Here is a 10,568-nt window from a genome sequence, read left to right as displayed (position 1 = left end):
CAGTGTTGTGTTTCTGCCAGCACCACACACACAGAGCTGAACAGACTCAAGGCAGCAGCTTCAGGATGAGAAAAGGATCCTCCTGAGCTGTATCTGGGTGTAGGCTTCTCCCAAAAAAGCCACAGCTCTAATAAAAAGGAGTAATTAGTGCTGCTTCATGTGGCAGCACGGACAGAGGAATGGAGGCATGCAGCTATTTAAAGAACATTTCTCAAGGTTCTCACACAGGGACAGAATGACAGTCCAGCACAATTGGATCCCTTCAAATTTACCTGAAACTGGCAAGTGCTGAAAGCCAAACAGGCTGTGACACTGCCAGAGGAGCCTGGCTGCCTGTCAGGGTGACAGTGACAACAGTGGCTTTGCTCTAACACACCAGATTTATAATGCATGAGGAACCTTCAGATTTTCTGGGGTGAAAGAGCCATTTTTAGCCTAGGTTAAATTAATATTAATATATATATATATTTCAGCTGTTTCCCAACCTATTTATTGTACCTGCTGCCATTTTTAAGGAATGTGACTGGATTAATGCACCCATGATGAAGGCTGCTCATCACCCTCAGTGATTCCCTTACAGGGTTTTAAAGGAGGGACCATTTAGGGAGTATTTAAAGAGGGTTTTTACAATAGGGTGGGGAGTTCCTGGCACAGGTTGTCCAAAGCTGTGGCTGGCCCATCCCTGGAAGTGTCCAAGGCCAGGCTGGATGGGGCTGGGAGCAGCCTGGGACAGTGGGAGGTGGCAGGGGGAGAATGGGTCCCTCCAGCCCAAATCCCAAATTTTGGGATTCTATGGAAAGAGTCAAGTGCCATTGCCCTGAGGAAAGCACAAAATGCCTCAATGTGCTTGATGGGACACGATGTGTGAAACAGGGAGCACTCCTAGGAAGGAAACCCTAAACCATTCCATTGTTTCAGAGCTAGAGCACAGTCCATCTCTATTTTTAACACCTCCTTGGCTGAAATAACAATAAATATTTCCATAATGTGATTTTCCACATTCATTTATTGTTGTTTTCTTTACATGGCAGACAGACAACAGAGTTTTCAGTCTCCCAGAGCAATTCAGAGCCCAAGCACAGATCAGGTCCCACCACATCTCCACACAGTTTATTTTTAATAAACTTCTATCAGCATTGCCATGAGAGCACTGCAGAGCTGCCAGTGTCATCCTTGCAAATTCTACATGCAAAACCTGAGCTTTTTCCCCACCCTCTCCTTGAATTTTCACAAGAACTTGTGATATTGGTCAAGGGCAAAATTTCACGTTTCATCAGCAGGCACGGGGAGGTTAAAAATTTGCTGTAAAACTGTGAAATTCTGCCTTGGGAAAAAATGGCATACTTTTCCTGAATTCACTGTGAATGAAATCTCCTCACTGGTCCAGAGAAATGACACCATTTTGAGCTGATTTTTTTTTTCTTTTCTGCAAGAAAAATCATAGCCCAGCCCTCCCACCCCACTAAAAACTGCATTTCTTATCTGAGGAAAAATGATGAAGTCTGGTGCAACCATGGGTTATTTCTTGTTGGTGGCATGAATATTTTTCTGCTACAGCTTAGACTGTAATGGACCCTTCAAACAGAGCAGTACAATATAAAGCTGTGTGCTGTGGTCTCTTGGTTGAGTCACATGTTATAAAACTTTAAAAACAGAGCATTTACAACCAGGGACATAAAGACGTGCTTTTAAAATTGTAAATACATATTTACAGGCTTGTGTGATAAACCAGGATTTCTCTGGGAAAAATGTTCCTATATCACAACAATGTACACACTTCTCTCCTTGAGTCTGGCAGTTTTTATAGCTGATAACACTCTAAAAAAGGCAGCAGAAATAAATTGCACAGAAGTGACCTCTAGTAACCTCACAGGGATGCCTTGAAGGCACTAAACTGGGCAGCATCCATACAGAACTGTGCTTAATTTAACTGACTGGAAGGTGAGTGGGTATGAGGAGGATGGATTGTTTAAAGCAGTATTTAGGCTACATGGCAAGAAAACTCTTCCTCAGCAACAACCCTCAAGTGACCAGTGATAATTTATACATTTTGTGATCTTTGAGGTGTTCTACAAAACTGCACTGGGAAAATCAATCAAAATCAATCAATCACCAATAATACTGGTGCTCTAAGTCAGAGTATATGGGGTTTATTAGCACTGTATACTCCTTTTTCAAGTGATTTAGGTACTCTCCAGACACACAGGAAGAGAATTCCTGTTTGGAGGAACAGGGTTTATCATACTGAAATTACATGATGAGAGGAAGGATGAAGTGTGGAGAGAAAGATAGTCTTCCAAAGCTATGGTGAAAAATCCCAGCCTTCATTTGGAATTAGTACATCTCCTTCAAGAGGAGATTATTGCCAGCAAAAAACTCCAAAGGGAATAAATCCTAGAGACTCTCCAGCCCAGGAATGAGCCAGAGCAGCCAGCAGTGGCATAAGCATCTCAGTCTCACAGTCTGGGACTGGAGGCATCACTTCCAGCATGGAAGGGGATGCAGCTTTTTATGGCTCATCCAGTTCTCATCCTTCCCCCAAACCACAATTGCACTCAGAAAGCCTCCAAGAGGGGTTTATTTAAAAAAAAAAAAAATCTCTTGTGAGATAATACAAGATCGTGAAAACCTTTTCTTCTCAACTCAACACACACCTAAAACATTTTTATGGTGAACAGTGTTTCTCCTTTAAAGCTTTTCTATTCATTTTGAACAGTTTGATTTTCATCAAAACTATACAAAATCAACTGTTTTCAGCAATTCAATACATATATATTTTTATCTGTCATATAAATTGATCATTTTTTTTACTTTTTCAGGGTGATGGGAAGGAGTATCAACTGGGCACTTGTTTTTTCTTAACTAACATGTGCATACACAGATCTGTGCTTATCTGTGTGGAGTGCAAAGTCAAGGACAGGAATAAATTGACTGAAACAAGAAGAAAATATGACAATCAACCCCTTTGGCCTCCTTAAAAAATTCCAAACCTGGCTGCTATGTTAGCAGGGATCTGGAAAATCATGTGTTGGCAGAAGAGACCCTTCACCTCACGGGGAACTGGGCAGAACTGGCAGAAAATCTACCTGGGTGTGATTGACCCACCTGGGGGCAGGAAAGGGTTAAGAGACCTTTCTGCACTTTAGCAGAATTCCAGTGAGCTGGAATTCCAGTGTTTCTGTAATTAGTCTTTACTGGCTGCTCTCATGGATGGCCTCTGGGCAGGAGCCCCAAAAACAAACACATGTCTGGAGACATGAGTACAGGTGCTCTGCTTAAGGACAAATGTTGTATTTAAGGACAAGTCTGGCCTGATACTGCACAGCAACACCTGTTTTTGTCCCTAAATAAATAAATCCTGAGCCTAAACAGTACCAGGCTGGCAATACAAATTATGGCAGATTTTGAGAAATGTGTTTGTCCCATCATGGAATTGGGCTATCAGTGCATTTCCCAGAGATCATATAACAGGTGATCTTCCCAAAAAACATGTGTCCTGATGCACTTCAAAAGCAACAGCCTCTGCCCCTTAAACTAATGGCACAAAGTCAAGAGACTGGGGTACCCACAGAGCTCACATGTGGAAATTCAGGGAAACCCAACACTCCCTTCAGTGTTTTTTTTTTTTTTGTGGCCCAGTTCTTCACCCGTTGGGATGTACAGCAGAAATGAAAAGGATGTAACAGTCTTTGCAGAATTGAATTGCATAGTATGTTAAACCCTCTGTGCTCTCCCAGAAAGAGGAGACTCCTCCAGGCCCATCCACCCTCTGAGCAGGGGTGCTCTGCCTGCAGATGCTTGAACACTTCTCCAGTCTGCTCCCCATGCTGGCACGTGGGCTCCACACACTGGGGACCCCAAAATCACCCTGTCCCCAGCATCCACAGCTCACCACCCTCTGGAGAAGGCAGGAGCTCTGTGCTCCCTCCCTTGGAAGGAAGGTGAGATGACAGAAGCACTTCAACACTTCCAGCAGAAGGAACCACTGTCCCTGTGTCTGCTGAGGAACCCATCTCACCCCATCTGAGCAAAGCAGGAGAGGATAATGCTTGAGGATTGCTTCACCTCACCTTTCCCAGTCAGGAGTTTCTGGCACCTGAAAATACAGAGAATTGCATTTAATCAGAAATAGTTCAAGGAGTTACAGTTCCATGTTCCATGGAGCTGGAAGCAGGATAAGTCATTCAGTGTGCAGGGAAGAGACACCCATTATTTAATTTTGCTTAGATTTCCCACAACTAAATCCTCTGTGCCACAGCCAGGGATATTAACATTCACTAGCAACCACCCCCATTATTCAGGAGACATCAAACTCAGAATATTACTAACTATTCCCTCAAATGTTATTTTTTGAATGCTGTTAAGAAAGAATAAACTTCAGGCTGCAGTGTGTTGATTTTGCTTTAGCTTTACACATGTTAAGTATCCTGTTCCTTAGCTGTTACATCAGTATAAAGGAGATTATTATCTGCAAGTTAATGGTGGGGAAATGAAGCAGCAGAAAGCAATGTCTTGTTTAAACCAATAGAAAATCAACTTGGCCTCACCAATACATGTGTTATTAATTTGCCAAGCCCATAGAACTTCATTCACATTATCTCCCCTTTCCCCAGCTAAGGTTTCTGCATGTTAGCACTGCAATTTGCATTGTAATGCTTGCTGGTCTTTCAGCTTGTGGTGGCTCCAAAGCAGCCAGCAAAATGCACATTCCCAAGTGTACATTTTTTTGACAGTTAATATTTGTCCAGCGTTCACCCATTCAGCTTAAAAGATCCCAAAGAACTTGGCCCACAATTCCAATCAGATACAAACACCACTCCTTCCAAAAGAGGGATAAAACCCATCCTCACAAAAATTATCACCATCTTCAAGCTCTCTAGGATCCAGAATAGCAACACCTCAAGTCTTAAAAAATCATGAACAAAACTCTCCTTAAAATTTCCATGATGGATAGAGGGCTGAGCTGACTACCCTCACTCATCCTTTTGATCCATGAGCAGGGTGCTCATCCCTTTGGAATTAGTCCATCACATATTTCAAGAGGAGATTATTGCCAACAAAAAGCTCCAGAGGAATAAATCCTAGAGACCCTCCAGCCCAGGAATGAGACAGATCAGCCAGCAGTGGCTCGTGCATCTCAGTCTCACAGTCTGGGACTGCAAGCATGGAAGGGGATGCAGCTTTTTCTGGCTCATCCAGTTCTCAGCAGCTCAGCCTTCCCCCAAACCACAACTGCCCCAGGTACAAGAGCAGTGTGGCTTTTCTGAGATCCCCAAGGTGCCTTGCACTCCTCACTGACAGAAACTCGGGGGTTTGGGAGGAGGAGGGAGCCCTGTGCTCCCCCCTGGCTGTGTCCTGTACCTGGTTTGCCATTCTTGCCCAGGCTCTATTCCTTGGAGCAGAGGGATGTGCTGGAGCTGGGTTTCTTGCAGAGCCTGGCGCTGGGGCTGTGCGAGGAGGAGGAGGGACATCTAGAGGCCAGGCGGAGCCTGAAACTGTGCAAAGAGCAAAGAGCATCAGCCACCGGGCATCGACTGAACTGAGATGTGCAAAACAAAACCACATCCCAACCACACGGCAAGCACCACTTGTTCTGAACTTACCCTGCGAGTTTCTTTAAGCAGGAAACAGATAAAATCAACTGGAAGCAGCATCCAGGCTCCCAGACCCTCTGACCAGGACAGACAAACCCACAGTTCCATCAGAACTACTACTATTCTCTCAGGACAGCCCATACCAGGTTTTTAAATACATATTTATGGAAAAGGAATTTTCCTTTACCAGATCATATATCACTTCTGGTCATTTCTCCCCAGGTTAAAGTTGGCAGAACACTCCTGCACTGACAGACACATAAAGGTCACAGCAGTGCATTTATTGCACTTCAAATGTTAAACTAAGAGTCCCAAATCGAAAGTGAAAATCTGAGATTTTTTATCATAAAATTTTAATTTTATTCCTCAGTTGATTGCAATTTCAAGAAGAAAGCCTGAAAACATGACTTGGAACAAGGGAAGTCCAACTGCTTCTGCCCTATTCTAGATATCTCAGTTCAAATGTACACCCAAGACAAACTTCCATACACTAAATATTCCCCCAAATCCCCTATTTGTTTTTAAATTCAGCACCTTTTGCTGTCATGCACAAACTTGCCTGCTTTCCCTCACACCTGTGCACCCCCACAGGTAATTACATACCTTCCTACTCAAGGCAAATTCTTCAAAATTCTGACCAAACCCAACCACTTATGTTCTTCCAAGGGAACATCTTTTGAAATCTCATTTTCTTACACAGAAACACATCTAAAAAAAAGTTAAAAGCCAGGTTTCTCTCTGGGTTATTTTTAGAGTTCAATACACACCCTTTAAAGGAGATTTCAGTTTGTCCTTACACACAATGTAACTGCAAGTTAGACATAAAGAAGTGCAAAACTTTCCATTACAACAGAAGACCAAAACCACAGAAATTTTGAAAAGTAAGCAATTCATTTATTTTCAAATTAAAATTGGTGGTTAAAATTGCCTGCCAAAAGTTTTGTTATTGTTCTATGTAAATCATCCACTGCAGCCTTTGTGAATTCAATCCTGGTGGAAGAACCAGAAAGTGGCAATGGGGAGGTCAACAAAAAACAGATATTTGTTATTCCATATAAGGACTGGTACCAAGGGAAACAGCAGAATATCCAAAATAAGTTTAGTTTGTTTAGCTTCAGATTTTTACTATAACTAGAAGAGGGAAATTTCAGTTTCTTTCTGTTTAGAATGTCTCCATGTAAGTAATGCTTTCTGTCAAAATGTTAATTATGAGTTCTTAAAGTTCTGCTATTATTGATGGCATCTGTGTGCATGCAGTGAGGCAGGGTCTGGATCCTATAGGAAAACTAAGGAAAAATAACTTAAAAGGCTCAAATCCAAAGGGACAAAATATCAGGGAAAATCTGACCTTGATTTTCAAATGCACACCTTGATCAGACACTAGGAAGAAATTCTTCTCTGTGAGGGTGGCACAGGGTGCCCAGAGCAGCTGTGGCTGCCTCACCCCTGGAAGTGTCCAAGGCCAGGTTGGATTTGGCTTGGAGCAATCTGGGATAGTGGAAGGGGTGGGATGAGATGGGTTTTAAGGTCCTTTCCAACCCAAACTACTCCAGAATTCCACAATCTTTCACCCCTAATTTCCTCAAAAAACTAATAGAAAATGGATCGTTATTTGGAAGCTGAGGATTAGAGATATGAGGTAAAAAATAATTTTTTTTCCTAAATAGAAAATGAAATTGAGTTCCTTGTGGAGTTTCTGCCTCTCCATAGTGCTCCCAATGAATCAAGCTTTAAAATCACAGCTGTGTGTGCTCTGCCAAAGCTGCCAGGGCTCTGCTCTGCTCCAGCACTACCCTGGGGGATGGATAATCTCATTTAAGAGCCTGTTTGAAGAAAAGCTGGTGCTGGGATGATTTTGGGTGTGCAGGGGGAGCTGGTCTCCGAGAGGGAGGGGAGCTAAATCCCCCCCACTGCATTAGGAGCAGTGATTGAAATTGTTATTTTTAGCACTGTCACTTTACACCTGCTTTCACCATCTCAGCACAGGGTAACTGGAGACAGGCAAAGAAAAGGAATTCTGAGCCACCCTGTGCCATGGGAAGGCACAAGGGCTGTTCCCACACCCCTGTGCACAGCCCAGCTCTACCAGAACCATTGCCAGGGAACAGTCCTAGCCAGAAAAAAAATAATTTAAAAAATTAAAATAATAAGATTAGAAAACACTGCTTGTAAGGAAAAAAGGCCCAGAACCCAAATGTCAGGCAGCAGGAAGGAATTGTGTGCAGAGTTTTCTCTGTCAACTAAGGACTTGTAAACCAAACAGTTTGGTAGATGCACCAGCTATTCCATAATTAAAGCTAACACAGAAGTTAAATGAGGCTATTTTTGACACTGAGACAGAGCCTAAAGCTGTCTCTCACAAATGAGAGCATACACAATTTGGAAGAGATAAATCACTCATTTAAGTGAGACTCCCTACAATAAAAAAACCTGCTAAATCCCAGCTCTTAAAGTTTTCCATCCTGAAATCTGGAATTGTTTTGTATTGTGAGTCAGTACCATAATCTCAGATTTTCAGATACAAAATGGAATCAGGTGGAAGGGGATTTACCAAGGTCACTCAGAAAATCTGCAGCCTTAGAGCAGAGGGCTGAACAAAGGACAAGGTTCCCCCATCACCTGCTTTACTCTGACAAGTAAAATTGCTTCCTGAATACTGAAGTATTTGTCCAAACCAAATTCCTACTCCACAAACCTTCCCAGATCCCTGAGCTTTGCCATGAGCAGCACACACAAACTCAAAGGCCAGGAAAAATGCCAAATCCTGGCACACCCCCTTCCCTCAGACATTCCCAAAATACATTTGGTATTTTTTTATTCTAATTAGCTTGTCTTCTACCACACTTCTGCAATTAACATTCTCCTGGGTTGCTAGTTTAATTCTCTTGAAATGTCCCAGAAAAATAAGTCATGGTATTTGAGAGCATGAAGGCTGGAGAGATCTGAGGTGGCTGCCAGGGAAATTCAGTGAACAAAGTCATGGCAGTATGTGGCAAAAATTCAGGTGATTTAAGTTCACATTTTTCCAATTAAAGTGGTTTTTTTTTACTGCAAGGATCATACTCTGTAATCTAAAATAACCCCAAGGATATGCTCCAAAATGTCAGACACACACACATTCCACATTACATTTAACAATAAGTTGCCAGGAACATATTCTATCAAGGGTTTCCTACTCTTAAGTAAAAGAATAGCTAAGCTAACACAAATCATTGACTGCCTAGGAGAAAAAAAATAGAAATGTGGATGTTTAAGCCCAAATTCTTGGTTTTGCAGAATTAGGCTGAGTAATTTCACAGGCCAGAAGGGAAGTAAGAGGGTTCAGGGAGTGGATAAATTCCATTTCTGGGCTTTCTGTTCTCAGTGTGATGAAACCTCAGGGCTGCTACCCTGACTGAAATGTAATATACTCTTGGGCAGCAGTATATTGCTTAATGGGAAAATAAATACACAAAACAAGGTCTTGGAAAAATTTTTAAAAAAAGGATCAATCACTAAGAAAAAGATCTTTGTTGGTTTCAGTGAAACAAAGTATTTATCAAGACAAAAAGGTTCATGAACAGAATTTTGTTGAAGGGATGTTTCTCTTTTCTATGGAAAAGTCCTGACTCACTGTATAGAAAATGGGGAAGAAGCAGAAGGCAAAAAGGATCTTAACGTGCTGTACTGTGAATATTTGGAGACTTGGGTGTGTTTATTCATGAAAGGAGGGAAAGAGCTGGAACACGTCAGGATTTTATCTTTCCTTCACATGGAGCAAAAGGAGAGAACACGAGTTATGATCATGAACCCAAACAGGAAAAACCTGTTCTAGAGATCCTTGACATTCTGACTGCCAGGAAGACACCCTAACAGCACTCTCCAGCCACAGTGCTTCACAGAGCCTAATCCTCCAAAGCAGCATTGCTGCCCCTCAGAACTCAGAAATTTTGTTTCATGTGCTCTGCAGTTAAAGTTTCTTCATTGCTGCATCAGTCCCACTCACCCACGAGGGGCTGTGGTGATGAACACCAAACCAGCAGCGAGAAATGCTGGCAAAAATCTCACACCACGCCTACAGTTCACCTGGGGAACTCCAAAATCGATGTATCAGCACCATTTTACTTAAATAGAACTACATTTTTAAAAGTAACCAGTGACCTAAAGTGGCGACTTGGAAAGGAATTCAGCACTGAGCTCCTTCAGAGAATCAGTTACCTTGAAGGTACTTCAAGTTGAGCTCAGTCTTAGTCACTTAAGAAATCTTGATGTAAACCTGTAATTTAGATGAACAGGATCATGTCAGCAATTTCCCTTCCTGCCCTTTTGAAGCAGCACAGAGTATTTTGCAAGGCAAAAGGTGAACAATTTTGGATTAAAACCAGAAGTATACATACTCATCTTCTACACTGTCAGGTGATGTGACTTGATAAAAAGTTTGTATCTACTGAATCACATTCCTAACAGAATGAGAAAACTTTCAGCACACATAGGGAACACTGCAGTTGATTTTATTTAGCTTTCTACAGAAATGGTGACACCAAAATAGTTCAAAAGGATTGCTGGAGGGCAGCAGAACAAGGGTGAGCCCTTTGTCCTGCACATCCCATTACATAAGAAAGAAACCACAGAACAAAGTGTCCTTTGCATTTGAAAAGGTAGAGGAGTGACATGCTGAATTTGCCATAATAAATGGAAAATACGACTTCAAGTCCCAGTGACAGTGGAGTTTGAGTGTGAAACTCTTCAAAGCAGCTCAGTGATGTAAGAATTCAGTATTTCTCATCTTCCCACCTCCTTCCACACTGCAATGTTTAGCAGAGATCTCGACGCCTAAAGGAAACACTACATCAATTTCCCCACTGAGTCATGGTTGGGGGCTATGCACAGTCTGTGTGTGGGAATGAGCCTTCAGATGCCCTGAGCAGAAATTCACCCTCTGCATTCCCAACAAAATCACCTCCCTGAAAATGTCCCGGCATGTACTTCACCACA

The sequence above is a fragment of the Erithacus rubecula genome (assembly GCF_903797595.1).
Source record: "Erithacus rubecula genome assembly, chromosome: 24".
Classification (NCBI taxonomy): domain Eukaryota; kingdom Metazoa; phylum Chordata; class Aves; order Passeriformes; family Muscicapidae; genus Erithacus; species Erithacus rubecula.
This window is presented reverse-complemented; position numbering follows the sequence as displayed.